The 27,951-nt window shown below is 45.9% G+C and overlaps 1 pseudogene across 1 annotated transcript; it reads right to left on the bottom strand.

The window, feature by feature from the left end:
- LOC148140951 (cytochrome P450 2K6-like) lies at positions 1-23,401 on the bottom strand (annotated as a pseudogene). Its single transcript, XR_015753108.1, has 6 exons — positions 23,265-23,401; positions 16,653-16,786; positions 10,512-10,653; positions 6,887-7,073; positions 6,421-6,561; positions 1-1,083 (listed from the first exon to the last, which is right to left on the bottom strand). The product of XR_015753108.1 is annotated as a cytochrome P450 2K6-like (transcript).
- Between the last annotated feature and the right edge of the window lie 4,550 nt (positions 23,402-27,951).

The following is a 27,951-nucleotide window of genomic DNA, read 5'->3' as shown; positions in this document are numbered from 1 at the left end:
CCATAAACCTCATTCCTGATGAAGGACTGATGCTCCGAACATCGATTCTCCTGCTCCTCAGATGCTGCCTGACCTGCTGTGTTTTTCCAGCACCACACTCTTTGACTCTGATCTCCAGCATCTGCAGTCCTCACTTTCACCCTGTGATCACAATACGGCAAAATTCTGTGTTAAATCTGCACATATCTCTGCACAGATGTGGACTTGGATTTCTGCTGATTCACTATTTGATCAATAACGTAGTCAGCAATGAGGCAGCACCAAACGGTAATGAATATATATCCAGGAGCTATCTGACTGTATTGTCACGCCACCAACTTTGAGTTCCATTTTACAATAATGACATTGCCTTAATTGGATATAGAGCACATTTATTAGATATTTAATCATCACATCCATGATTAACTTTATTAGATATTTAGATTAATCTGACAGAGTTTGCAGCTCCCTGAGGATTTGTATGTGATTGGGTAGGAGACTGACTAACGTAAGGTGGTCTCCCTAATTCAGAATCAGTGAAACATGCTGGTTATTGTTAAAGAACAAGGCTTAACCATTCGGTAGTTGCAATATATCCATTTGAAAGCATTTCGCTAACCCGATTAAGTCAATGCTCCGTGTGTAAAGTTTTCTCAAACTGAACGAGTTGGATTGGTTGAGTGGTCAGTGGACTCACGCCTCTCGATGGGATTCCAGCTTCTTTATACAAGTGGAGAAAATGTTCCTTGGAATTGTTATCATTCATGGGAGAGTATTTCGGAGACAAGCTGATTCACTATTTGTGAATTACGATTTGTGCAAAAAGTAAACGATAGTGTCGCAGCTAGCATAGAGATAGGATAATCAAGTCCCACCTTTATAAAGCCAGCAGTGAAAGACCAACTGGGCCTTTCGCTGGGTCCCATCAGTGAGACACAGCACAAACCCAGTGGGGTTTCGGGTTGGACACTAAGCCGATTCTCGGGCTGGTGTCCAGGTCTGTCACACCTGGTGGGGCCTGGAAGTGGAACTTCTGCAGCAGGGTGGTGAAGAACAGGAAAAGCTCCACTTTAGCCAGTGCCTCACCAGCGCACACCCTCCGACCTGAAAAAGAACAGGGGACGGTCAGTACCTCACCCACACACACAGACACAGACACACACACACACACAGGCACACACAGAAACACACAGACACACACACACACACGGTTCGTTCATAAACAGGTGGAGTCCATTCGCTCACTCGACCCCCCTGCCCCTTTCAGTAAGATCCTTGCTGATCCTTTCCCTCCACTCTGCTCTCCCACACAAACTATTATGATCCCAGCTCATGGTATTATTCCGTTAGGAAAGAAGACAGGGAAAGTGACTGAGGTGGGGGAGCACTTTGGGCTGTGTGATCAGAATTTCTATTCGTGTTAAAACAGTTATGGAAAAGGATAGAACTGATCAAAAAGTGAGAGTTCTAAACTGGAGTAAGGCCGAGTTTGACGGTATTAGACAGGAACTTTCAAACATTGATTGAAGGAGGTTATTCACAGGTAAAGGGTTTGTTGGATAGTGGGAGGCCTTTAGGAACGAGAGTTCAGAGACAGTATGTTCCTGTTAGTGTGAAGAGCAAGGCTGGTAGGTGTACAGAATGCTGGATGACCAGAGAAATTGAGGCTTTGCTCAAGACAAAGAAAGAGGCATTTTATCAGGTGTAGCCAGTTGGGATCGAGTGAATCCCCAGCAGAATATAAAGGCAGTAGGAGTATACTTAAGAGGGAAATCAGGAGAGCTAAAAGGCGACATGATATAGCTTTGGCAAATTGAGTTAAAGAGAATCCATAAAGGCTTGATAAGTACATTAAGTGCAAAGGAGTAACTGGGGAGAGAATAGGGCCCCCTTAAAGATCAGCAAGGCCGCCTATGTGTAGAACCATAGGAGATGGGTGAGGTATTAAATGGAGACTTTGTGTCAGTATTTACTGTGGAAAACGACATAGAAGTGGGGGAACTCGGGGGAATAAGTAATGAAGGCTTGAAAAAAGTTCATATGACAGAAGAGGAGGTGCTGGAGGTCTTAAAACACATAAAGGGAGATAAATCCCTGGGAACTGAGCAGATGTTTCCCAGAACTTTGAGGAAAGCTTGGGAAGAGCCACTTGCTGAGATATTTGTATCATTGATAACCATGGGTGGGATGCCGTAAAACTGGAAGTTGGCTAATGTGGTGTCATTGTATCAGAAAGGCTGTAAGAAAAAGTGAATTACAGACAGGGTGAGCCTGATGACAGTGGTGGGTAAGTTGTTGGAGGGGGTTTTGAGGAATAGGATTTATATGCATTTGGAAAGGCAAGGATTGATTAGGGATAGTCAACATGGCTTTGTGCATGGGAAATCATGTCTCACTAACTTGGACACTGAGGGTCTTTTTCCATGCTGTATGACTCCAAGACTCTAAGTGAAATCCCAGGCTGAAACCATAGGAACAGCAGTGTGCCATTCAGCCCAACCAGTCTGTTCCACCATTTAATGACTGATCTATTGTCTAGCTCCATATCCCTTAGGCCCATACCCCTTCAAATCTTTGCTTAACAAAAATGTAAATATCTCAGATTTAAAACTAAAAACTGATCCAGCATCAACTGCAGTTTGTGGAAGAGAGTTCCAACCATCTCCCACCCTTTGTGTGTGGATGTGCTTCCTAATGTCTCTCCTTCAGACAATTAAGATAATAGAGAATTAACCAAGTAATTTACAAACAGCAAAAATGTAAAGGTTTTGTAAAAATCAATCCCATTTATTCCACTAACATGCCTCGACAGTACTCCCATCTGAGACAATTCCCTGCCCTGTCTGGAACTTTTAAACTAAACTCCTTAAACTGAGGGAGCCTTTCTCTTAAAACTAGTACCTCCTTTCTGGGGAGCAACTGCTTTATGCATCCAACTTCAGCCAAGGCTTCAAGTGAATTGATTTTCCCAGCATCGTTAAGACCCTGATGATCTTTGCAATTGTATCTTTCTGACTTGCCGTTTCGGTCTCCTGATTTATTTTCTTCCTCACATCCTGACTCTTGCTCAGAGGCTTGTACATAACACCCATCAGGGTCTTTTAGCCTTTGCTGTTCCTTGATTCTACCCACACAGATTCTGTGCTTCTGACTCTGTATCACTACTTGCTATCGTTGTAATTTAATTTCTTATTGAGAAGGCAACCCAACCCCCTCTGCCAATCTGTCTGTCCATTCAATAGAACGTGTCTCCTTGGAGATGTAGCTCCCAGACCTTATCCCCTCACAGTTACATCTCTGTGGCACTGACAACATCATACGGTGGCACAGTGGTTAGCACTGCTGCCTCATAGCGCCAGAAACCTGGGTTCAATTCCCACCTCAGGCAGCTATCTGTGCGGAGTTTGCACATTCTCCCCGTGTCTGTGTGGGTTTCCTCCCACGATCCAAAGATGTGCAGGTTAGGTGAATTGGCCATGCTAAATAGCCTGTGGTGTTAGCTGAAGAGGTAAATGTAGGGGAATGGGTCTGGGTGGGTTACTCTACAGAGGGTTGGTGTGGGCTTGTTGGGCCGAAGGGCCTGTTTCCACACTGTAAGTAATCTTAAAAAAAAACCCCAAGTTCAATCTGTACTACTAGCTCATTTACCTTGTTTTGTACACTGCACACATTTAACTGCAACACCTTCAGTCCTGGGTGGGCCATCCCCCTTCTGACAGTTAGATTCCCAACCCCTTTCCATACCCTCTGTCCTATTACTTGTTCAGGAAACTTTAATAACCTCTGATGAGCCCTTCTCCACCTTTAGCTAGTTGAACATTCTTGTGACCACTCTATTTAGCCTTTTCACTGGGATCCTGGTCTTATCCCAGTTCGGGTGGAGTCTGTCCCAACAGTGCAGTTCCTTCCTGTTCCAATACTGATGCCAGTGCCCCACAAGATGGAACCCCTTTTACCCCATACCACTCCTTTAACCTTGCGTTTTCTTCCCGAATGTTTTTAACATCCATCTCAATTTGGGCTCGGGTCATAATCCAGAAATTATAACCCTCGAGCTCCCTTTTCTTTAACTGTGTTCCAAATTCCTGATATATCCAAACAGGACTTCTTGCCTATGTTACTGGTGCCAACATGGACCACAGCTATTGGATCCTCCCTCTCCTACTCCAATATCCTCTCAAACTGATTTGAGATGTCCTTTACCATGGCACTGGGCAGGTAACAAACAATGCATGACTCTCGATCCTGCTCACCAAGGATGCCATCTATATCTCTACCGTTTTTCTCCTTTGCTCTCCCCACTTGAATGGCCTCCTATGTCCCGGTGCAGTGCCCAGTTTGTTCCTGGTAGCTGTGGAAGCACATGACAGGACTGCATCAGAGAGGAGGGAACTCCGTCCCCATGAGACAGAGGGCAGTGAGATCTTTCACCCTCTCCATCGGACAGATGCCCAGCTTGCCCTTGGCAACTTCCTGGCAATTTGGCGCCTTGGTGATTTCGACAGCCACCTCCTGCTCCAAGGTCATCAGTACGGTGACACCCACCACACCACCATTGCCCCCTTCTCATGCCCTGTGTGTGGGGGGGGGCTCTTGGTTCCCCCGACGTTAAGAGTGAGTTTGTTCAGACCACAATGCCCTCTGTCACTGCACCCCAGGGGCTCTCTGTCTGTCCCACTTCCAGCCTCCAAAGCTCTACGGGCTCCTCCCTTCCTTCAAATGCTTCATGTGAGTGTTTCCATTATTCAGGAGTACAGCCAGCTCTGCAATGGAGGGGGTGGTGGGCACCACCATCAGCTACCAACCTGCACCTCATCCATAGTAGTGCCCCCTGGCAACCAATGCCAGCCTTACATTAATGGTTCTATGGTGGTCAAAGACATGGAGCACGGGCCATGGTCTCCTCTGTCACACAGATATACACCTTAGAAGCTGCCTGACCCAGTCACAGGGATGATAAGCCGTGAGAAGGTTCGTTTGTCGGTGATGCCTCATTGGTATCGTTTTGAAGATGTGCGATCTGAAGCAGGAATTCATAACCTCAAAGGCTGGCCAAGAACAAAGGGCATTGGCTACGACAGCAAGAAAATTACACAGGACACAACCTGCTCGATTGGAGTCATTGGGCTCAGCGCACTTTCAGAGAGAGGCCTCATAACCCAGTTTCCGCATATGGGTCAAATATATGTACAATATATAGTGATCAGTAAAATCAACACAGATGGTCAGAGAGAGAGAGAGAGGGGGAGAGAGAGAGAGAGGGAGAGAGCCACAAAGGCAGCAGTCCTTGTCCGCTCTGTCTTTCTCTAAAACCCATCAACGTTTGTGAATTGAAAGGGCACCTGCCTCCAGAAAAACAGTCTTCAACCAGCCATAGCTGATCCAGGAAGAAGCCACGTGCTAACTGTTGTGGTGTTGGCCACAGACCAGTTTTTGGATGAATATGTGATTAATTATTGTACTGTTATTTGACTGAAGTGCTTCGAAGGCAACACTCTGCAGAACCTTCTTTTTATGTTTTCTCCAATGGCTAGACCATGACATCATGAGAGTAAAAACATAGGCCATTCAGCCCATTGAGTCTGCTCTGACGGCTGGTCTGATAACCCACTCTGCTGCCTTTTCACCACCAGCTGTGATTCTCTCACTTACCTCAGCCTTGAATAGACTTAATGACCCAACCTCTGCCACCCTCTGCAATGAAAAACTCCATAGACTCGCCACCCTCTTAACAGCAACAAAATTCCTCATCATCTCTTTGCTAAATGGGCTCCCCGTTATTCCAGATTCTGCCCTTTGGTCCAGGACTCTCCTATGCTGTCAAACAGCCTCTTTGCATCTACTGCGTCTTGTGGCCTGGTGTATAAAGCAGTTCAGACCTGAAAGGGTTAATTGACATCATGGGATGTGCTCCTCCCATCTAGTTCTAAAGTGTCAGCGTTTGTACATTCAGTCACGTTGACCCCCCTGCAGTTGCTGTACTCTTAGATTGGACCCGATATCTCACAAGAGGAAATCGTAGTATCTCAGATATGATGCAACTAGTCATTCAGTAAGATGTAATAAACCTAGTTACTGTACATCAAACTAAGGCTACCTTCTGCTCAAGACGTTGTGTCAGTCTCCTTCCCCATTGGATGTCAGTAACGCAGATGGATACCAATTAGAAGGATTGGTGGTAGTGAATCAACCCAAGATATCTCTCGTGGTCCCAGCAGGAACTGGAATGTCCCAGATGGGACCAGCAACAGTAGCAGCAAGATACAAGACCACGTTCACCCTGTACAGTTTACACCCGCGGTAAATGCTAAAGCATGTCTAATTGTGACATTGTGGAGTTCCTGCCTGTTCAAAATAAAGATTGTTCTCAACAGTTCCTCATCTCACTTCAGAAATGGAAATATTTAACAACAGGAATACATGTCCCTCTCGTCCAGTTACCTGCAGAGAAAGGCATGAAGGCATCCTCTTCACAAAATTCCCATCAGCATCCAGGAAGTGAGCTGGGTTAAACTCCTTTGGAGTTTTCCATTGAGTTTTGTCACGCAGCACCGAGGTCAGGACAGGAATCACGTACATTTCCTGCAAACAAGAACAATAATTCGGAATGCGTTTCTGAGCCTGACTTCAATGGAGAGTGAATGAAGTGGGGTGTGTGAACCCAGTGTTGTACCTGATCCTGTTAGTTTCCAGTGGTCAAGGCAGGGCCCATACTTAATTTAAATGTCATTGGGATTCCTCCACTATGAAAATTGCCACCTCCGATTCACGGATTTCCAAATCAGTCCCATTTAATTTTTTTTTGTTTTCTTTCTCTGTCATTTTTTATTTTAGTTTGAAGGTATTTCCAATTTCTCGCAGACACAGATTGTGAAACCCGAGCCTGGTTTATATCATTCAGAACTACCTTTGGAATGAAATGTCCTTTCACATGTGTGTCCTCGGTTGTTGAATGAGGAAGGTTCATGGGGACGATGTTGGCAAATCTCTGGATTTCAGAATCACAGCCTCAGTGTAAGGCATTCGCTTTCGGTCTTCGGTTACAGGGGCTCATCCGGCTCCTATCACCTGATCGATTTCTTCCTGAACTTTCCCTGAAATAGAGAAAGCTTGGATTGGGGAAACTGCCGTCAAACAACGGGATAGAAATTCATCAGTGACAGAAATTAGGTGCGATCAATGTGTCTTATGTTCCCCATTGGATATTCATCAACTTCAATAAACACAAAAGCCAAATACATACAACAAGCGATTGGTTGTATTTGGGTCACTGTGTGCTAACCTTCAAGATCAATTTTATCATTTTATTTTTCACTCATGGGATGGGCATGTTGCTGGCTCAGCCAGCAATTATTGCCCGTCCCTAGTTGCCCCTCGAGAAGGTGATGATGAGCTGCCTTCTTGAACGGCTGCAGTCCACCTGTTGGAGTGAGACCTGCAATGCTGCTAAAGATGGAGTTCCAAGATTTTGACCCAGTGACGCTGAAGGAACGGGGATATATTTCCCAGTCAGGATGGCGAGTGGCTTGGAGGGGAACTTGCAAGTGATGGCGTTGCCATGTATCCGCTGCCCCTGTCCTTTTAGATGGACTTGAAAGGCTATTTACAGATTTTTGGTGAATTGCGGCAGTGCATTTTATCGATGGTACACACTACTGCTACTAAGTGCCGGTGGTGGATGGAGTTGATGCTTGTGGATGTGGTGCCAATCATGCGGGCTGCTTTGTCCCTGGGTGGTGTGAAGCTTCATGAGTGCTGTCAGAGTTGAACTCATCCATTTACTTGTGAAGACAATTGGACAACACTTCTAAAATAATTCCATGCCAATTTTGGAGTGACAGATATTTATTACCATTGAGAAGAATTCCATTGCAAGTGGATATTTACTGAGCCTAAATTTCTATGAAAATACCTGCTAGGCTCAGAACTCACCCAAGACAGGAGGACCCCGGGTGGAAACGCTTTCGGGGTTTCCTCAAAAGCAGCCCAGAAGGGGTCAAAGGTTTCAGGCCCCTGGACTGTAACCAAGTAAATAGGAGACAGTGTGTTCAGGAAGCAAACAAACGATTCAAGAGAGGAGCAAATTCCTGCAGAGGCTGGAGTCTGGACTGAAACAACAAACGCTGAGGATCACAGCGGGTCAGACAGCAGCCGTGGAGAAAGAGGAAGCTGACTTTTCAAGTCCACATGACTCTTTGTCAGAACTGGACTGAGCAGCTCTCGACTTGAAACATTAGCTTCCTCTCTCTCCATGGATGCTGTCTGACCCGCTGTGATCCCCAGCGTTTGTTGTTCCCAGAACAATTCGAGAGAGTTCATCGGAAACACATGGAGGTGAAGTTCAAGTTTCAAAGAGATCGTACAAAGAACTAAACTCTCTGACCCCTGACCCATGTGTGGCCAAGTCCTCAGGTCACACATGAGACTTATTGCTGAGTTATTGAACTGGATTGACAACAAGCCATTCCAAGGGACTGCCTGTGTAAAGTGACCTATATCAACCAATGGCTTAAGGTACTGTACCGACAGTATGCATTGTATTGCAGGAAATACCTTGCCAGGTTAAATGTGAGAGAGATCGTTCTGCTCTGAATTACAATGAGAGACCTTGGTGATGTCCAGGAGGCCTGCCATTGCTTTGTTCTCTCGTGCAGCATGCTTGTCTACAACCAGTTACATTGAGATCGAGATGAAGGAAATCGTTTTGACATTTTCTGAAAGGTTGCCTTGCCCTTGCTTCTGAAACATGTTTATTGGTATCATTGGCCATTCTCATCTCCACAAACCCTTCTCGCCATCAGTCCATGTGAATCTGGCCAGTTCTTGTCGGGTTCCTGATATTTCTGTAGAAACCCTCAGAATATTTAAGAAGTGCACATGCGATCCCCAGTGTTATGGACCACACCAAACCCACTCAAAATATATTAAGAAGATAGCCTAAACCCCCAACATTTCCTTATTTTTAAAGGCAAGTGCGTTCTGGATACAATTTGATTGGTCAAACTACCAGGCTTGAAAGCAAACACAGTTTAGGGCAGCATGGTGGCTCAGTGGTTAGCATGCTGCCTCATCGCACCAGGATCCCAGGTTCAATTACCGCCTTGGGTGACTGTCTGTGTGGCGTTTGTGCATTCTCCCTCTGTCTGCGTGGGTTTCATCCCATAGTCCAAAGATGTACAAGTCAGGTGAATTGGCCATGCTAAATTGTCCATAGTGTTAGGTGCATTAGTCAGAGGGAAATGGGTCTGGGTGGGTTACTCTTTGGAGGGTTGGTGTACTGATTGGACAAAAGGGCCTGTTTCCACACTGTGGGGAATCTAATCTTTATTCTTAAAACCCTGTTCAAATACAGACAAATAAGAAATTCTAAAAATTAATTTAACTGTGACTCTATTGAATTGCTTAATGAGATAATATATATGCTAACTACTACTTATTAGCTATTCCAAGATAGTAACATCCCATAAACACACACTTGGCAAAGGCAAATTCAGTGAAACAGATTGTCTCACGCGCAACTCTCTAGTTCAGTCCATCCAGGGATAACTCTGAGAGAGAACTCGAGCGTTTTGCTTTAACAGGGAGAGATGTGTAGCAGCTTCCAAACCCCAACACGACTGAAAGTTAAACTAAAATCCTGGTTCTGTGGGAGCTTGACACCACCCCTTCAGGCTGCTTCTATTGTTCCAACATTAAAAAAAACAAAGCTCGCTGGGCTCAGAGCAGACCGCTGGGCTTTTAGTTTGCAACACTTGCTTTCAAAAGGACAAATCCTTCTTAAAGCAGCACCTCATAACATCAGGTAAACATGGCTCTGGTAATTGAGATTAGAATAATTTGGTTGCTGATTCTAACCAGCACGGACCCAAAGGACCTTTTATTGTGCTGTAGAGCTCCATGACTCTTAACTCCAATCATCTGTGCGTGAAGTAAGGTGTGTGATACAGTGTATTTGGATTATTGAATTTTGAACCAGTGGCATTTGGATTTTCCTTGTGTCTGAAGGGGTTTAATGATTAACTTGTAAGTATTTCTGTCACTGTGGTGAGTTTTCTTAAAGTACAGTATTAGAGAAAGAGAGAGACCTCCTGGAGAGTTTTATTTACCTTTGTAGAGGTTATGAGTGAACAGAATAAACAGAGTAGTATATTAGGCTTTCAGACAGAAGATTCCAGAATTTGGGGGGAGGCTTAGACGAGACATCCATAGCATGAGCTTTATGGTGGTTTTGACATTGATATCACGTTGTTATGAGTGTCACACTGGGTATAATCTCTGAATCTGCAGTGCACGTCATGCCTGGGGGAGTTACCTTGGGTTCAACTCAATTTCAGAAAGACTCCACTTGCTGACTCACTCACCATCAGCTCTTCCTGAGACCAACCAGTTGAGGTGTTACTGATTAAAATGACCAATGTCACACTGACCATGGGCCTAGTTCACTACTGACCTCGATAGTCCTATCCATATGCTCAAGTAACAGTTTGGAGACCAACAACAACTAACAAACACAAAGTTAGTGATTCCCTTACTCTGGATATCCGGATATTTCATCATGAGAAGGAGTCCCCAGCACACGGTGGTGGAAGTGGTTTCTGTGCCGGCACCAAACAGGTCAATGATTGTAATCAGCATGTCCTTTTTCTGAATTTCCAAGGCTTGGCCTTTTGATTCCTTCAAGACAAAATAGAATAAAGGAGAAGCTGCCACATTCTTGACAGAAATATTTTAGTGCAACTGGATGCAGCAGGAACAGAACCAAATAAATCCCAGATGACACAGTACAACAGCACTTCCCAGGAGGCTCCAAGGCACTGAAGGTGTCACCGAGACAGGGAACGGCACGTCAGCAAATCAACTTCCCAGCTCGGGGCGAACATACCCACAACTACGGCAGAATAAAGGAGAAGGTACCACGTTCTTGGGGGAAATATTTGAGTGTGTATATTGCTGGACGGGTGTGTCATTGGGGGCAGTGGCTGTCTTGCTCAGAGTCAGGATTTCATGAATTTAGGCCACACTTCACAAATCTGAGTGCACAACCTCAGCTGAAATTTCAGCTCAGTTCTGAGAGGGTGCTGCACTATCAGAGGTGCTGCCTTTCAGATGAACTATTTAACTGATGAAACACAGGTGTAATTCTGGTCTCCCTGCTCAGGGAAGGATGTGGTGAAACTTGAAAGGATTCAGAAAAGATTTACAAGAATGTTGCCAGGGTGGAGGGTTTGAGCTATTGGGAGAGGCTGAATGGGCTGGGGCTGTTTTCTCTGGAGCGTCGGAGGTTGAGAGGTGAACTCATCAAGGTTTATAACATCATGAGGGGGATGGATATGGTGAAAAGCCAAGGTCCTTTTCCAAGCAAGGGGTGTCCAAAAGGAGAGGGCACAGGTTTAAGGAGAGAGAGGCAAGATTTAAAAGGGACCGAAGGGGCAACTTCTTCACACAGAGAGTGGTGCGTGTGTGGAATGAGCTGCCAGACAAAGTGGTGGAGGCTGGTACAATTACAGCATTTAAAAGGCATCTGGATGGGCATATGAATAGGAAGGGTTGAGAGGGATATGGGCCAAGTGCTGGCAAATGGGAGTTGATTAATTCAGGGTATCTGATCAGCATGGACGAGTTGGAGCGAAGGATCTGTTTCGATGCTGTACATCTCCAAGACTCTGGGTACATGTAAAACATCATGTTATTAATTTAACAAGGACAGAGATGCTCTTCATTGGTATCTTAGCCAATGTTTACACTTCTACCAAAAGAGTGATCTGGTCATTATCACTGTTATTAGTGTGGGGCCTTGATGCACACAAATTCATTAACTCATTCCCCTGTGTCACATTTTAAAAATCAGTCCTTCTCCATAGAATGCTTTGGGACATCGCAATGACATGAAAGGTAATATATTGAGGAGCAAGACTTGGGTACGCAGGCTATATTTATTACTACTTTTGTACACTTGATAGAAGTCAGCAATATATTCAGCAATGAACAAGATATTAACAAACTTTAGGACGTCAAAGGCGGATTGGTAAAATGGACAGACGAAAGTGACCAGAAAGAATGGTGAAGTGATACACTTTTCTATGAAGAATGAGGGAAAGACAATATGGAGTCAACCATTTGATTCTAAAGTCAATGCAGAAGGAGACAGAGCAGATGGGAATTGACATTGACCACAGATTCCGAGTGAAAAACCGATGGGAAACCTGAGTGGTTTTCCATCAGGAGCTATTCCATTGCAGTCAGGAGCTAACTTGGGAAGCCTCAGGCCTATGGCCCATTTCAGCCCAGGGTGGGAATGATGAACCTGCCAGCCAATCAAAGTGGTGGGCACTGCCAGTGTTACACTCAGGCCTTCACCATAGATAGTCACTGGATTACCACAGACAGACAGTGGGGCAAGGGGTAAAGTCACTGGCCTGGTAATCCAGTTCAATGCTCTGTGAGTATGGGTTCAAATTCCACCTATGGCTGATGGTTAAATTTTAATTCAATAAAATCTGGAATAAAGAGCTGGCCTTGCTGTGAAAGCCCACCTGGTTCCTATGTGGAAGGGAATATCTGGATTCTTACCTAGTCTCGCCTATACACAAAGGCAGAGCCACTGAAAGGTAACAAAAAAGAGAAAATGCTGGAAAATCTCAGCAGGTCTGGCAGCATCTGTAAGGAGAGAAAAAAGCTGATGTTTCGAGTCTAACTGACCCTTTGTCAAAGCTTTGATTCAAAACATCAGCTCTTTTCTCTCCTTACAGATGCTGCCAGACCTGATAAGATTTTCCAGCATTTTCACTTTTGGTTTCAGATTCCAGCATCTGCAGTAATTTGCTTTTAGCGACTAAAAGATGGTTGACTCTTTACTGCCCTCTGGACAATTTGGGAGGGGCAATAACTAGGCAGTACAGTGGTTACCACTGCCTCCCCACAGCACCAGGGATCTGGGTTCCTTGGATGGCTGCGTGGAGTTTGCACGTTCTGCCCGTGTCTATGTGGGTTTTCGCTGGTAATTCCGGTTCCCTCCCACAGTCCAAAGATGTGCAGGTTCAGTGGATTGGCCACAGGAAATGCAGGGTTACAGGGAAGGGTAGGATGCTGTTCGGAGGGATAGCACAGACCCAATGGGCCAAATGGCCTCCATCTGCACTGTCCGGATTTGATGATTCTATCCCCCTGTGATGCCCACTGTGATTTGAAAGAGCTGGTTTAGGATTGTGGGAATGGGAGAACGGAAGGGGCTGAGTGTAAGCTGATTGTTCTCAAAGCCCGATTGTGAAGTTGTGATGTTGTGGGAATGTCACAGGGATTACTGATTCAGAACCCCAGGCTCGTATTCTGGGGGTATAACTGTGGATGCTGTAAATCTGAGAGAAGACCAGAAAGTGCTGGAGAAACTCAGCAGGTCAGGCAGGATCTGTGAAGGGTGTAACAATGTTAACGTTTCATGTCTGGCCTGGTCCTTCTTCCGAACTAATTCGCTGGAGGAGTCCTGCCAGGGCAAACTGCAAAAATTGAATTGAATGAAAATCTGGAATTAAAAGCTAATCAAATGGCAATTGTAAAACTCCTGTCATTGAAGCCAATCTGGTTCAATAATGTCCCTCCGGGAAGAAAATTGGCCATCCTTACCTGGTCTGGTCTACATATAACTCCAAACACATAGCTATGTGGTTGACTCTTAACTGCCAGTTAAATGAGCAAAAAAGCTGGCCCCATCCCATGAAGATCGAAATCACTGTAAGGATATTGTCAGCTACTTCACAGAGAACAGGCTTTGGGAGTTATTGAAAGAAGAGTTATTGAAAGGGTGGCACGGTGGCTCAGTGGTTAGCACCGCTTGCCTCACAGCACCAGGGACCCGGGTTCGATTCCACCTTCAGACAACTGTCCATGTGGAGTTTGTGCATTCTTCCCCGGGTTTCCTCTTGGTGTTCTGGTTTCCTCCCACAGTCCAAAGTTGTGCAGGTTAGGGTGGGTTGGCGGTGCTAAATTGCCCCGTCGTGTCCATGGATGTGCAGGCTAGGTGGATTAGCCATGGGAAGTGCAGGGATAGGGGGATGGGTCTGGGTTGGATGCTCTTTGGAGGGTTGATGTCGACTCGATGGGCCAAACGGCCTGATCTATGATTTGAACTCAAACACAAAATGAAGTGCGAGCAGACAATGGATTGGGAAGTTGAAAGCAGAGATGGGACACCTTCCTTCTCCCTATCGCTCAGAGTAAAGTCCTTTGCTTGGTCATGATGTGCCTGAGCATAAAGAATATCCCTTTCTGATATTTGTCACCCATGAGTCCCAAGGTGGAGGGTAAGGACAGACTTGGAGTTCCTGGCCTCCCAGGAGTACGATACCTGAGGTGGTGGGGTGAGGCCTTCAGCTAGGCCTTGGCTTCAGAAAGGCTCCTGTGGACAGGAACGCTGCCCTCCGACCTTCTCACCTTGAAATAAGGGGAGCCCAACTCAGCTGCATGCCCTACCATGGCCTCCAAAGGCACTTCCTGGGGTTTGGGAAGTGGGGGGGGGGAGGGGCACGGGGAGAGAGGTTGGTGATGATTAAATCCCACTCACCCCGGGGTCAGACTTTGGGAGGCAGCTGTTGGTCTGCACAATACCCGAAGTTGGCACAGCCAATCCAGAGACCCCTTAGAAAAGAATCAGACAAAGTCTTTGGCTCTTTATTGTCAGGGAGTACAAGGGTGAGGAAGTGACCTTAAACCTCTATACCGGGGAAAATAAAATCTGGCATAGCTTCAGCTGGTGCACTGTATCCATTGTGACATTACACTTTGAGAAGGATCTTGGAGCTGTGCGGTGGGGCAGAATATTCCGTGAAGAATAAATGTATTCCTGAGTGTTGTACCAATTGCCGGGATGGCAGAGAGACTGTGGGAGCTGCAGGGGTATGAGCATGGTGGGGTTTGTTTATTCCCCTCAGAATGAAGAAGGCTGAGGGGAAACTGAATGGAACCGTTCAAAGGCTTGAATGGTTTTGTTTGGAAGAGTAAAGTCAAACTGGTATTGGGGGGAGGGTGGGAGGTCAGTGGACTCGGGATTTCAGGTGATTTCCAAGAGACCCCGCAGAGCTGACAGGAAGGAATGTCTGTTTTATCTGCACCGTCTATTAAGTGATGGGGCTTCCACTCTGAAGACAGCGGTGGGGACAGACTCAGAGTAACATCTTGATAATGAGTGGACAGGAAGGGTCAGGGGGCTGTTGAGGCTGGATCGTTAAGCGTATGCAAGACTGAGATAGGAAGGTTTTGAATCAGTGAGAGAATCAAGGGTTATGGGGTAAAGAGTCAAAGAAACGTTGTGCTGGAAAAGCACAGCCAGTCAGGCAGCATCCCAGGAGCAGGAGGGTTAATGTTCGAGCATAAACACTTCATCAGGAATGTGTGCCCTCATGCTCGAAACGTCGATTACCCTGCTCCTCAGATGCTGCCTGACCTGCTGTGCTTTCCCAGTGTCACACTCTTTGACTCCGATCTCCGGTATCTGCAGGCCTCACTTTCTCCGAGTTGATTGCGGGGTAAAGGCAGGCAAGTGGAGTTGAGGCTATCATGATCTCGCCGGATGACAGAACAGATTTGATGGGCTGAAAGGCCCATTTCTGCTCCTATGTCTTACGGTCTGTAGTCTTATTTGTAAGAGGTGGATAAATACTTGAAGGGAAATGAGTGATAGGGCAGTGGGGAAAGAATAGGGGAGTGGGATAGCTCAACCTGGGAGCAGCCACCGATTTGATGGGCCAAATGATCTCCTTCTGTCCTGTAACACCCTACAATTCTCTGAAGGAAAGCTGTCTCTCCTGTCTAAGATCACCATTAGACTTCAATCCACTCTGGCAGCACAGCAGAGATGAAAGGCTGGTCTTAATGGATGTGAGGTTTAAATTCATTTGTCTCAAAGAGATTGACATTCCAGACAACATGAGCAGAGGACGGCTCCAAAGCACTCGACAACACATCCAGGTGTAATTTGAGGGACGTTATTCAGGGAAAATAACGTGTAAAGTAAGTAGAAGCTCCTCACCAATTATATTCTGAGAAGACATCTCTCTCACATTGTAAATTGCGAGATTAAAACTCATACATCCTTCAGGGATGTGTGATTGTAATGTCACTGGAACCATCATCCAGATGACAGGCTAATGTACCCATGCCCCTACATGTGTTCAAAACCCACCATGGCACATGGTGAAACTTGAATAAAAATCTGCAGTTTATCGCTGGTCTAATGGTGACCATGTATCAAACTGTCATTTGTTGTAAAAAATCCATCTGGTTCACTGATAACCCTTAGGGAAGGAAATCTGCCAGTCTTACCTGGTCTGGCCTACATGTGACTCCAGACCCACAGCAATGTGGGTGACTCCACTGCCTTCTGTGTAATAAATGTTGGTCCAGCCCCTGTCACTCACATCCCATGTCTGAAACCAATGCTACACCCTGGACACAAACATCCACATGATGTCATGAGCACTACGATCAGAGAAATGATCAGATACAATGCATGCTTGAAGCTACACATTTGTAGTTCCATCCAGAAACTAGGGGCAGCACTGAGCGACATATTAACAGATGTTTAACACAGAATCTTCCTCCATCAAAACCCACAAAGTCCTGGTGTGGAGTCTGAAATCTGGGGAGATTCCCCTTACTGCTGAAAAGGTGTGTCACTGTACCTGCTGATGCCTCAGAATTAAGGCTTCGTTGAGGGTCTGAATGCTGTTCTCACTCAAGGTTTCTTCAGCTGCTTTGAAGAAACTGTTGAAGATTTCCATCATCTTATCTCGATTTTCAATCAACTTCCTGCGAGCTGGAATCAGAAATTCCAGAGATGGGTAAGAATTGTACAGCTGGATTGGAACAAGAACATAACCAATAAGTTCAGGCGTTGAGTTGATAAGTGACTGTCCGTCTGTAGTCGATGCGTTGGCCAAGTAACTTACGGTGACATAAAACAAAGAGCTGCTGGATATCGGAAACAAAAGCAGGAATTTCTGGAGAAACTCAGTGCGTCTGGCCACATCAGTGAGAAGAAAGCAGAGTTAACATTGTGAGTCCGGTGAGGCCTTGGGATTTTTTTCAAAAATTGGAATAGGAAGGGCAAGTTACGTGAACCTTGCATGACCTTGGTCAAAAAGAAAAAGGAGAAATATGTAAAGTCTGGGAGGATGGAATTAACTGATTAGCGATGAAGAAAGGTTGGATAGATTGGGTTTGTTTTCACCGGAACGCAGGAGGTTGAGGGGTTAGAATAGAGGGGTGACTTAATAGAAAATAATAAGGGGCTTGGATGGAGTGGATAGGGAGGACCCGGGTTACCTCACAGAGAGGCCAAAAATTGGGCACACAACTTTATGGTGATTGGTGGAAAGATTAAAGAGGAATAAAGGAAAAAATTTTTTCCCAGCCACAGGGTGTTGGGAGTCTGGAATCTGCTGCCCAGTTTGGTTGCTGAGGTGGGAAATCGCTGGAAAGGAGCCTGCATCCGCACTGGACGCACTGTAACCTGCAAGGAAATGGACTGGATCACGGAAAGTGGAATTTGACCGGGTGGTGACATTATTCATTCAAGGGCTGAATGGCATCGTTCTGATGTGTAACTGTTCCGAGGGGCTCCCACCTCTCACCTCGTTATTGACCTTCTGATTTATCAGTGAGGCAAGGCCGCTCTCTCGTTATCCCCACAGACTTTAAACGCCTGGCTGACCTGAGGCCTTTTCTGAAATACTGTCAAAGTGATCTGATCCCATCTTGTCACTGTCCATGGTATTGTTGGTCCTGGCTTCACAGCAATGTCTTCTGTTGTCTTTTCCCCCTTGCTTTTGGGTTTTCTATCTTTTGTTTTCAAAGTCTTGGTCTGCACCATTTGGAGTCTTCCCATTGTTTTCTCAGCTTCGCCTTTGAATCTTGCAAGGGCCTGTTCCGCTATCGAAGTCATAGAGTCATCGAGCTGTACAGCACGGAAACTCGAGCTGTACACCCCCTTCTCCCCTTTAAACAACCACCAAACCTCAAACAGATCATTGTTCGTAGCAAATTGCCCAGCTTTCAGGACAATACCATACAACCCTGTCACGGTAGATGCTGCAAGACGTGTCAGAGTGTGGACATGGATTCCACCATTACAGGTGGGGACACCTCCCACCATGTACGTGGCAGGTACTAATGTGACTCAGGTAAAAACAAGGACTGCAGATGCTGGAAACTAGATTCGAGATTAGAGTGGTGCTGGAAAAGCACAGCAAGTCAGGCAGCATCCGAGGAGTGGGAAAATCGAGGTTTCGGGCAAAAGTCCTTCATCAGGAAAAGAGGCAAGGTGTCTGCAGAGTGGAGAGATAAATGAGAGGGGGGGGTGGGGGTGAGGAGAAAGTAGCAGAGAGTACAATAGGTGAATGGGGGTGGGGATGGAGGTGATAGGTCAGAAAGGAGGGTGGAGTGGATAGATGGGAAGGAAGATAGGCACGTAGGACAGATCATGAGGGTGGTGCTGAGCTGGAAGGTTGGAGCTGGGGTGAGGTGTGGGAAGGGGAAAGGAGGAAACTGATGAAATCCACATTGATGCCCTGGGGTTGAAGTGTTCTGAGGCGGAAGACGAGGCATTCTTCCTCCAGGCATCGGGTGGTGTGGGAGCAGCGGTGGAGGAGGCCCAGGTCCTCCATGCCCCAGAGTGGGAGGGGGAGTTGAAATGTTGGGCCACAGGGTGGTGGGCTTGATTGGTGCGGGTGTCCCAGAGATGTTCCCTAAAGTGCTCTGCGAAGAGGTGTCAGTCTCCTCAATATAGAGGAGACCGCATTGGGAGCATCGGATACAATAAATGCTTTTGGTGGATGTGCAGGTGAAACTTTGATGGATGTGGAAGGCTCCTTTGGGGCCTTGGATGAAGGTGAGGGAGGAGGTGTGGGCGCAGGTTTTGCAATTCATGCGGTGGCAGGGGAAGGTGCCAGGACGGGAGGGTGGGTTTTTGGGGGGCGTGGACCTGACCAGGTAGTCACAGAGGGAACGGTCTTTGCGGAAAGCGGAAATGGGTGGGGAGGGAATTATATCCCTGGTGGTGGGGTCCGTTTGGAGGTGGCGGAAATATCATCGGATGATGTGGTTTATGCAAAGGTTGGTAGGGTGGAAGGTGAGCACCGGGGGGGGGTTCTGTCCTTGTTATGGTTGGAGGGATGGGGTTTGAGGGCAGAGGTGCGGAATGTGAATGAGATGCATTGGAGGGCATCTTCAATCACGTGGGAAGGGAAATTGCGGTCTCTAAAGAAGGAGGCCATCTGGTGTGTTCTGTGGTGGAACTGGTCCTCCTGGGAGCAGATATGGCGGAGGCAGAAGAATTGGGAATAAAGGATGGCATTTTTGCAAGAGGTCGGGTGGGAAAAGGTGTAATCCGGGTAGCTGTGGGAGTCGGTGGGTTTGTAAAAAATGTCAGTGTCAAGTCGGTCATCATTAATGGAGATGGAGAGGTCCAGGAAGGGGAGGGAGATATCAGAGACGGCCCGGGAGAATTTAAGGTCGGGTTGGTGAAGTTGATGAATTGCTCAAACTCCTTACGGGAGCTCCCATTCACCCATTGTACTCTTTGCTACCTTTCCCCAGCCTCCTCCCTGACCTATCACCTCCATCCCCACCCCCATTCTCCTATTGTACTCTATGCTACTTTCTCCCCACCCTCACCCCCCTTCTTATTTATCTCTCCACTCTGCAGGCACCCTGTCTCTATTCCTGATGAAGGGCTTTTGCCCGAAATATCGATTTTCCCGCTCCTCGGATGCTGCCTGACTTTTCCAGCACCACTCTAATCTAGACTTATGCGACTCAACGTTGTCTATCTGATATGCTGTTGGTAAGGATGCCCTGAGGCATGGTACGTTGGTGAGACCAAGCAGAAGCCACAGTAACGGATGAATGGACACCGCACAACAATCAACAGACAGGAGTGTTCCCTCCCAGTCAGAGAACATTTCAGCGATCCGGGACATTCGACGTCAGAACTTCGGAAGACCATCCTCCAAGGCGGACTTCAGAACAGGCAACAATGAAAAGTAGCCAAGCAGAGGCTGATAGCTAAGTTTGGTACCCATGGGGAGGGCCTCAACTGGGACCTGGGGTTCATGTCACACTACAGGTGACCCCATTGCACTATACACTCACACGCACACACGCACACACACAAACACACACTCACACACACACAAACAAACACTCTGACACACACACAAACACACACAGACACTTCTACACACACACACACACAAATATACTCCTTCACACACACAGACACTTCTACACACACACACTCACACATATACTCCTACACACACGCACACACTCCTACACACACACACACATACATACTCTCTTACAGACACACACTCATGCAGACCCTATCTCATACACTCACACGTACATTCCCACACTCACAGACGCACCCTCTCACAGACTTATACCCCTTTACACTCACACTCACACACATACACACACTCTCTCACAGACCCCCATAACATCCCCCCAATACACACATACACATATAAGTTTGTCGGGTGAATCTGTACTTGCAGAACTCCATTTTAATTTACTCAAAAACTGCCTGAATCCATGTAAGATTCTGTAAATCTGTTTTCCAGATTAGAATCAGCCCGACCATTGTGGCACAGACAGTCTCACAGAAGGAAGCTCACACCTTCCATTATCTGGGCTAACGTGACACCAATTGTTAAAGTTCACTTGAGAATGTAATTTTTAAAAATGTTTTGCGATTTACATGTGTAAGAACTGAACCAACATGGTCATTCTAATTGATGAGAGACTTAACAAACAATCCATGTCTTTATCAATATATAATTTCAGTCACATCACACTGTAAACTTTGCTATAAATTCTGTGTGTCTTACAATCTTCTACTCCACAACCACCTGATGAAGGAGCAGCATTCCGGAAGCTAGTGTGCTTCCAAATAAACTTGTTGGACTATAACCTGGTGTTGTGTGATTTTTAACTTTGTCCACCCCAGTCCAACACCAGCTCCTCCAAATTAAAAATAGTCAACTAAATCAAATATCTACTTTTCCTCTTGTGCTGCATGTTTCGTTGTGAGGTGATAAAACTCTGCAATTTATTTTTCCTTTTTAATCAAAGTCTGAGCAAAGTTCAGAGATCGTAGGCCCAGAGATAACAGATTCCCTGATCACGGATTCCAGATTAGCTTCGAGCTCTCTCCTTCTGTGGCTCTCTCGGTCTCTGTGAGCTTTACTTTGGGAGCTGTTCCTTCACACCGCCCCATCCCTCAGACAGTCCCCCAGTGAAGGATTCTCACTTACCCCCATGAGAGACCAGTCCAGCTTCTTGAGGTCCAGTTGGTGCAGGTTTCCGATCAGAGGAAGCGGGGTCGGTCCAGGAGGGAAATTCCTGGGAACTCTCCACCGAATAAAGGACACGGCCAGGCAGAGAAAGAGGCCAGCAGCGATAGGGCCAAGGTATAGTCTGTGGGGTAGAGCTTGAGGAGAGCCATTGTGTCCAAGTGCCCACACACTAAGTGGAGTCACTGGTGTTCCTGATGTTATAACGTAGGCTGTCCTTCACTCCAACTCTCCACTTAACAGTTCCCAAAGAACCGCCTCATTTTGCTTCATCACCTGTGTCTCTTTAACCCCTACCTTGCTGTGTGCTGGGCTATTAAATTAAACAGGTCGGTGTACATTCCCGGAGCTTCAGTTTGAAGTACAGGACAGTTTCTGATAAAGGGCACAGAAAATGGTGGTGCCCTCACCTGGAGTCCCTGGGGGGAGTGATGTTCAGGCACAGCAAGATCCCACTCAGAGGAAGTGCTGCAAACATTCACAGCTGACTCTGGCTGAGCTTGTCTGGACAGGTTAACCTGACGTGGTTTTATGGGAAGATTCTCATTCCCAGGATACAGGTTTCAATGAGAAGTAAGGATATCCAGTCACCTTCCACACATGTAGCAAAGCAGAGAATTATATCTCTGCAGGTTTGCTGTTCCAAATCACACCTTAAAGGTTATTGACATCCATGTGGTGAATCGTTGCTTGGTAGTACAGTCTTGAGCATTCCTAATAAAAGAGGCATTCTACTGAGGACTTGCATCTGGTACAGGTCATAGAGTCATACAACATGGAAACAGACCCTTCGGTCCGACCAAACCATGATGAACATAATCCCAAACTAAATTCATCCTACCTGCCTGAGCTTGGCCCATATCTCTCTAAACATTTCTTTTTCATGGACTTATCTATAAGTTTTTTAAACATTGCAACTGTCTACTACTTCCCCTGGAAGTCCTTTCCGCACACGAACCCCTCTCTATGCAAAAAAGTTACCTGTCAGGTCTTTTTTAAAATTCTTTCTCCTCTCACCTTAAAAAATATGCCCCCAGGCTTAGGGAAGGGACACTGTCATTCACGATTTTATGGCTCAACCACAAGTTCATCCCTCAACCTCCTGCACTCCAGTGAGAAACAGCTCAGCCTATCCAGCCTCTCCTGATAACTCACACCCTCCATTCCAGGCAAAGTCCTGGTAAATCTCTTCTGAGCTCTCTCCAGTTAAATACTAACCTTGCTATAACGGGGCGACCAGAACTGAACACGGGCCTCCAGAAAAGGCCTCACCAACATCCTGTTCAACCTCAACATGAGGTTCCCAACTCCTTTGTCCAAAAGTCTCAGTAATGAAGGCAAGCATGTTAAATGCTTTCTTCACCATCCTGTCTACATGTGATACATGCCAAGCAATTACGTCTATGATCTCTTCTGTTGTCCGGTCTGAGGGAACAACAGGTTGTGCTACACGAGAAGAGGTTGCTCATTCATGGGAAAATACGGTCTGACTGGGCGAGATGATTCCATGCACCAGAGAATTATTTCTTGCCAAGCATTTGGTTAAATTCAAATCAGGCTGACTCTGACTGACCAAGACATTGCCATGAGGAATACATGTTTTGCTGAGACAGCTCCACAGAGGTTGGCATCTTGTCACTGAGTCACCCTTTATTGAATGGCCCTTGACTTTAGTACTGCCTCAGTCAGAGACAGGTACTAGAGTGTCGGCATCTCATTGTCATTCTCAGTGTCTGGCCTATTCTCTTTCAATGTTCCTATTGACCCTGCTTCCACAACCCTCTCAGGGACTGCATTATAGATGGGAATGAGAGGCACTAAATGAAATCTTACCCTCTCTTCTGATTTGCTGTTAACCAATGATCCTCCCAATTCCAGTGTTTGTCCATTCATCCGGTTCACTAATATCCTTTCGGGAAGGAAATCTACCATCCTTACCTGATCTGGCCGGCATGCGACTCCAGAGCCACAGAAATTTGGTTGACTCTCAACTGCCCTCCGAACTGGCCAAGGGCATTTAAGTGTCAGTTGTATCGATCGCTAGAAAGTCACAACAGAGACCCACAGCCAGTGGACTGCAGCGATTCAAGAAGGCAGCTCACCACCACCTTCTCAATAGGGACGGGCTGTCCATGCTGGCCAAGTCCCACAAATGAACAAAAAAATTAAGATGGTCCTATGCTAAAACAAGCCAACCCAGTCAGGAGTTATGTTTGTTGACCAAACATTGACCAGCTCGAACATTTCACATGCAGGTCAATGTTCTGGCGCTTGAGCAACCTTTATGGAGTTAAAAGAATTGTTGACGCACGGGGAGGTTTGGTTGATAAAGCCCACAGAAAGTCTGGATGATTTCCAGGACTATTCCTTGTGCCAGGAATTCAATGATGAGAATTATCTAGAGCCACGTGGGAAAGGAGTGCAGTACCTTGAGTCAGCAGGGCATTGGCAATTGGCCAATCTCAACAGCAAATAAAAAGTAGGGAGGTAACTGGGTTTGATTGTCAACCCAGCAGCTTAACCAAGGGAGGGATCAGCTTGAGATCCGATTGCTGGAATTTAAATGACAAGAGGAAGCTCAATCACATTCGGGGTTTGGACGAGATGGTGATACTTTTATAGCACTTTAGCCTCTGGGTCACAAGGTTTTGGGTTCATTTTGACTCTCAGCCTGAGCATGAAAATCAGTGCTTGTGCTCCTGTGTAGGACACATTGAGTATTGCATTGTTGAGCTGCCGTGTATTATTTGAGACAAAGTCACAAACTGTCTGTTCGGGAGGATACAAACAATCATCACGACACGGTTTTGGGATGTTATTCCCAGTCACCAAGCCCACAGTCACCATCCCAGAAATCAGATTGCATGGTCATTGTCACATTGCTGTCTGCTGGAGCTCGCTGTGTGCAAATTGCCTGTCAGATATAACATGAGAAAATGTGAAATTGTCAATTTTGACAGGAAAAATCAAAGAAACCATATTTTTGAAATGGTGAGAGATTACACAGCCCTGTGGTGCAGAGGGATTGTGGGGCATGAAGCACAAAAGGTTTGTGTGCAGCTGCAGCAAGTAATTAGGAAAGCGAGTCAAATGTGATCATTTATCACACGAATAACTGAACATAAAAATGTAGGCAGGTTATGCTTCAGTTATACATGGCACAGCTGAGATCACATCTGAATTATTGCCGACAATGTTGTCACTTAATTTAAAGAAAGACGCAAAGACATTTGGAAGCAGTTCAGAGAAAGTTTCCCAGAATTATACCTCGAACATGTTAGTTTTCTGATAAGGGAAGGTTGGACAGGCTTGGCTTGTATTATAGAGGAGTGAAAGGGGATTTGATTTCACACATAAGGCCCTGACTGGTCAATGTCAGGTCATGAGATGAGATATTGTTCATCAATACAATTTTGCTGTTTCTGCTGACCCTGGATACCCAGGCGTGAGATGGTGTGTCTGAATGGAGTCTATCTTATTTAGCTCGTCAGTAATGGAACACGACATGATGGATGTTATCCTCAGCATCAAGACAGGGCTTTGTTTCTGATAGGCTGTGAGGTGGTCACATGTCCCAATGCTGTCATGGCCAGATGCATCGGCACAATGGACAGTGATGAAGATTAGGCTTATCCCTCATATTGGTTCCCTCAATCCAGCCTCAGCCACCTTGACTAGTATGGGATGCTGCCAATGCACTCATGGTGATCAACATTGAAGGTCACCATGCAAAGCACATCCTCTAGCCTTACCAACATTCCAAATTACGCCCAGCATGGAGGTGAACTGATACATTGGCTGACTATTGCTTTACCTGTCTGTGGAACAGCTTTCCCAATTTGGTTTAGCTCTCTAGGTATGGGTGCTGGGTCACTGCACAGAGAGTGCCTTTATTGTTTCCAGTAACTGCACTGGTACTGGGTGATCCATCCAGTTTGATTCATATTTCACTACTGTGTTCAGCTGATGCAATGGATTGGTGGTTCATTTCAGAGGGCATTTAAGTGTCAAGCATGTGGCTGTGGGTCCAGGGTCACATGTAGCCTATTACCTCACTGTATTTGATGTAAACATACCAATTGTACAACAAGTGTTGGTGAGATATTAATTCCTTATGTAGAGATAATTGAAGAGTTCACTGGGTGAAGCACATGGGACCTGGGCTGTATTCAGAGTAATGGGACTAACTACATCACAGCTCGATGGGAGGGATTGGCAGCAGTTTGAGAAAAACACCCTGACAGGTACATGCACGTCATAGACCAGACTGGGTGGAGAGAGCAGATTGCCTCTCCTGAAGAATATTAACAGGTTTTTACAATCATCTAACATTTTTGTGATGATCACTCAGCAGACGAGATTTTATTTGAGATTTATGAACTAATTTATTTCAAATTTCCCAAGCTGCCTCGTTGGGATTTGAACTCACATCTCTGGAGCATTTGTGTAGATTTATGAACATAAGAATATGGCCACTATATTCCCATGCTCTGACATGACAAAGTACGATGAACAACTGACCCGGTATCACTCAGCATTAACACTAAAATTACCTCCTCGATCAACACAGTCCTCCCCATTTCCTAGTTAATTCCTCACCAATTTTCTTTTAAGGAAAATACATGATTTATCTTCAGGCTGAAGTCAATGCCCCCAAACTGATAGATGAGAGAACCAGAAATAATACTCACAGGCTTGACCATGACCTTTGCAGGAGGTTAGCTTACCAGATTGTCTGAATATTTAATATTTGCACTGCTTAAACCTCTTCTCTCAGAAGCAGTAGAGAGGAGAGTTGAGGGAATGGGTGGGGTATCCATTTCAACTTTCATGCAGGAAACGACTGTGGATGATCATTGAGAGGTAAGACCATTGCAGAGCTTGACAATGCAACTGCCTAATGTACAAAACCACAGTCAAATTCATCAGAGGGCAAACACCAGTCAAACGGCAGTGACTTATTACTGATTCAGGCCAATGTGGGAGGGACGAAGGTCCCAGGAGTATCCCAGAAACAGCAAATGGATCATTGCTATTCAGAAACCGAGCTGAGCTTTCTGATATCGGATATTTGTCGCAGATATATATTTCATAAAGATACCGGGGAACATCTTAGTTCAACACCATCCGAGTGAATGGGCAAATGGGTTAACCATCTTATCTCAGGCAGTCTCTTCAAGAATGTGGCACACCTATCCAATCATCTTAGACAGCCTCTTCAAGAGTGTGACACACCTATCCAATCATCTTAGACAGTCTCTTCAAGAATGCGACACACCTATCCAATCATGTCACACAAAAAACGTGTGCGTCCTTCCTGCGTGCCCACTGGTCTGCTGCAGCGCTCACATCAATAGGGACCAATAGCAGTGAGAGGCAGACAGAACATGGAAACTTTTACACAGGAGGGCTGATTGTGATAATGCAATTGATGTGGATCCAGGGACTTCCAAAAGACATTGGACAAATTGCCACATAACAGGCTTGCTGCCAGAGGAAACGCCCCATGGAGTAAAGGAGACAATGACAATGTGGAGTTTGAATGTGTGGGAAATTAGATACTGCTGCAAAATGATGTTTTGTTTTTGATTGCAGGAAGGTTTCTAGTGGGAGTTGTTCACCGGTTGGTCCTGGGAGCAATGCTTTTCTTGATGTAATTGAATGACTTATACTTAAACGGAGAGGACACAACTTAAATATATGAAGATGAATCCAAAGTTGGGAAGTATCCTGAACAGCGATGATGATAACATCAACTTCAAGAGGAGATGCAAAACAAATTAAAGGATGCAATTCTGAGGGGAGTGCAAGTCCAGAGAGACTGGGAGAACTGGGGTTAGGAACTGAAAACAACAAATGCTGGAGATCACAGCGGGTCAGATGGCATCCATGTGGAGAGAGCAAAGTAATGTTTCAAGTCTAGATGACTCTTCATCAGAGCTGACATGAAGTGGGGGGGGAGGGGGCAGCATTTATGCTATAGTTAGGTTGGGGGAGAGGGCGTGGGGCTGGTGGGGTGTAGAGTGCTGGTGGAGAAAAGATGTTGATTAATGTTTGGAAGGAGAGAATGGCAGAATAATGGTGTGTCTAACTACCAGATGGGAAAGGACAGGCTGTCCCACTGGGGTGGGGGGAGGGAACGAGAGGACATGGCGACAGAGGATGCAACAAATAAAGCTATAAAGGAATAACTTGGAGAAGGTAACAAATAAAATAAAAGAAAAGGAAGAAGTCGGAGGTGGTTCACAATCTGAAGGTGTTGAACTCAAAAAAGAGTTGTGGGCCGGGGCCAGTGTGGGACTGGAACAAGGATTGTTCCACATCCCCCAAAAAGAGGCAGGTATAACTGGAACCCATGCAGGTCCCCTTGGCCACTCCTTTGACTTGGCAGAAGTGAGATGAATTAAAGGAGAAATTGGTCAGTGAGAGAACAAGTTCAGTCAGGGGGAGGAGAGTGGCACTTAAACTAACAGGCATTTTTGCACAGTTATCTCAGTAATCCCACACACCAGACAGTGTCTCATCATCTCATTAAGGGTTATAGTCATAGGGCCATAGGGATGTACAGCACGGAAACAGACCCTTTGGTCCAACTCGTCCATGCTGATCAGATATCCGAAATTAA

Source organism: Chiloscyllium plagiosum, unplaced genomic scaffold, assembly GCF_037043375.1.
Source record: "Chiloscyllium plagiosum isolate Xiang-an unplaced genomic scaffold, Cpla_swu_hap1 HiC_scaffold_35, whole genome shotgun sequence".
NCBI lineage: Eukaryota > Metazoa > Chordata > Chondrichthyes > Orectolobiformes > Hemiscylliidae > Chiloscyllium > Chiloscyllium plagiosum.
This window is presented reverse-complemented; position numbering and strand designations above follow the sequence as displayed.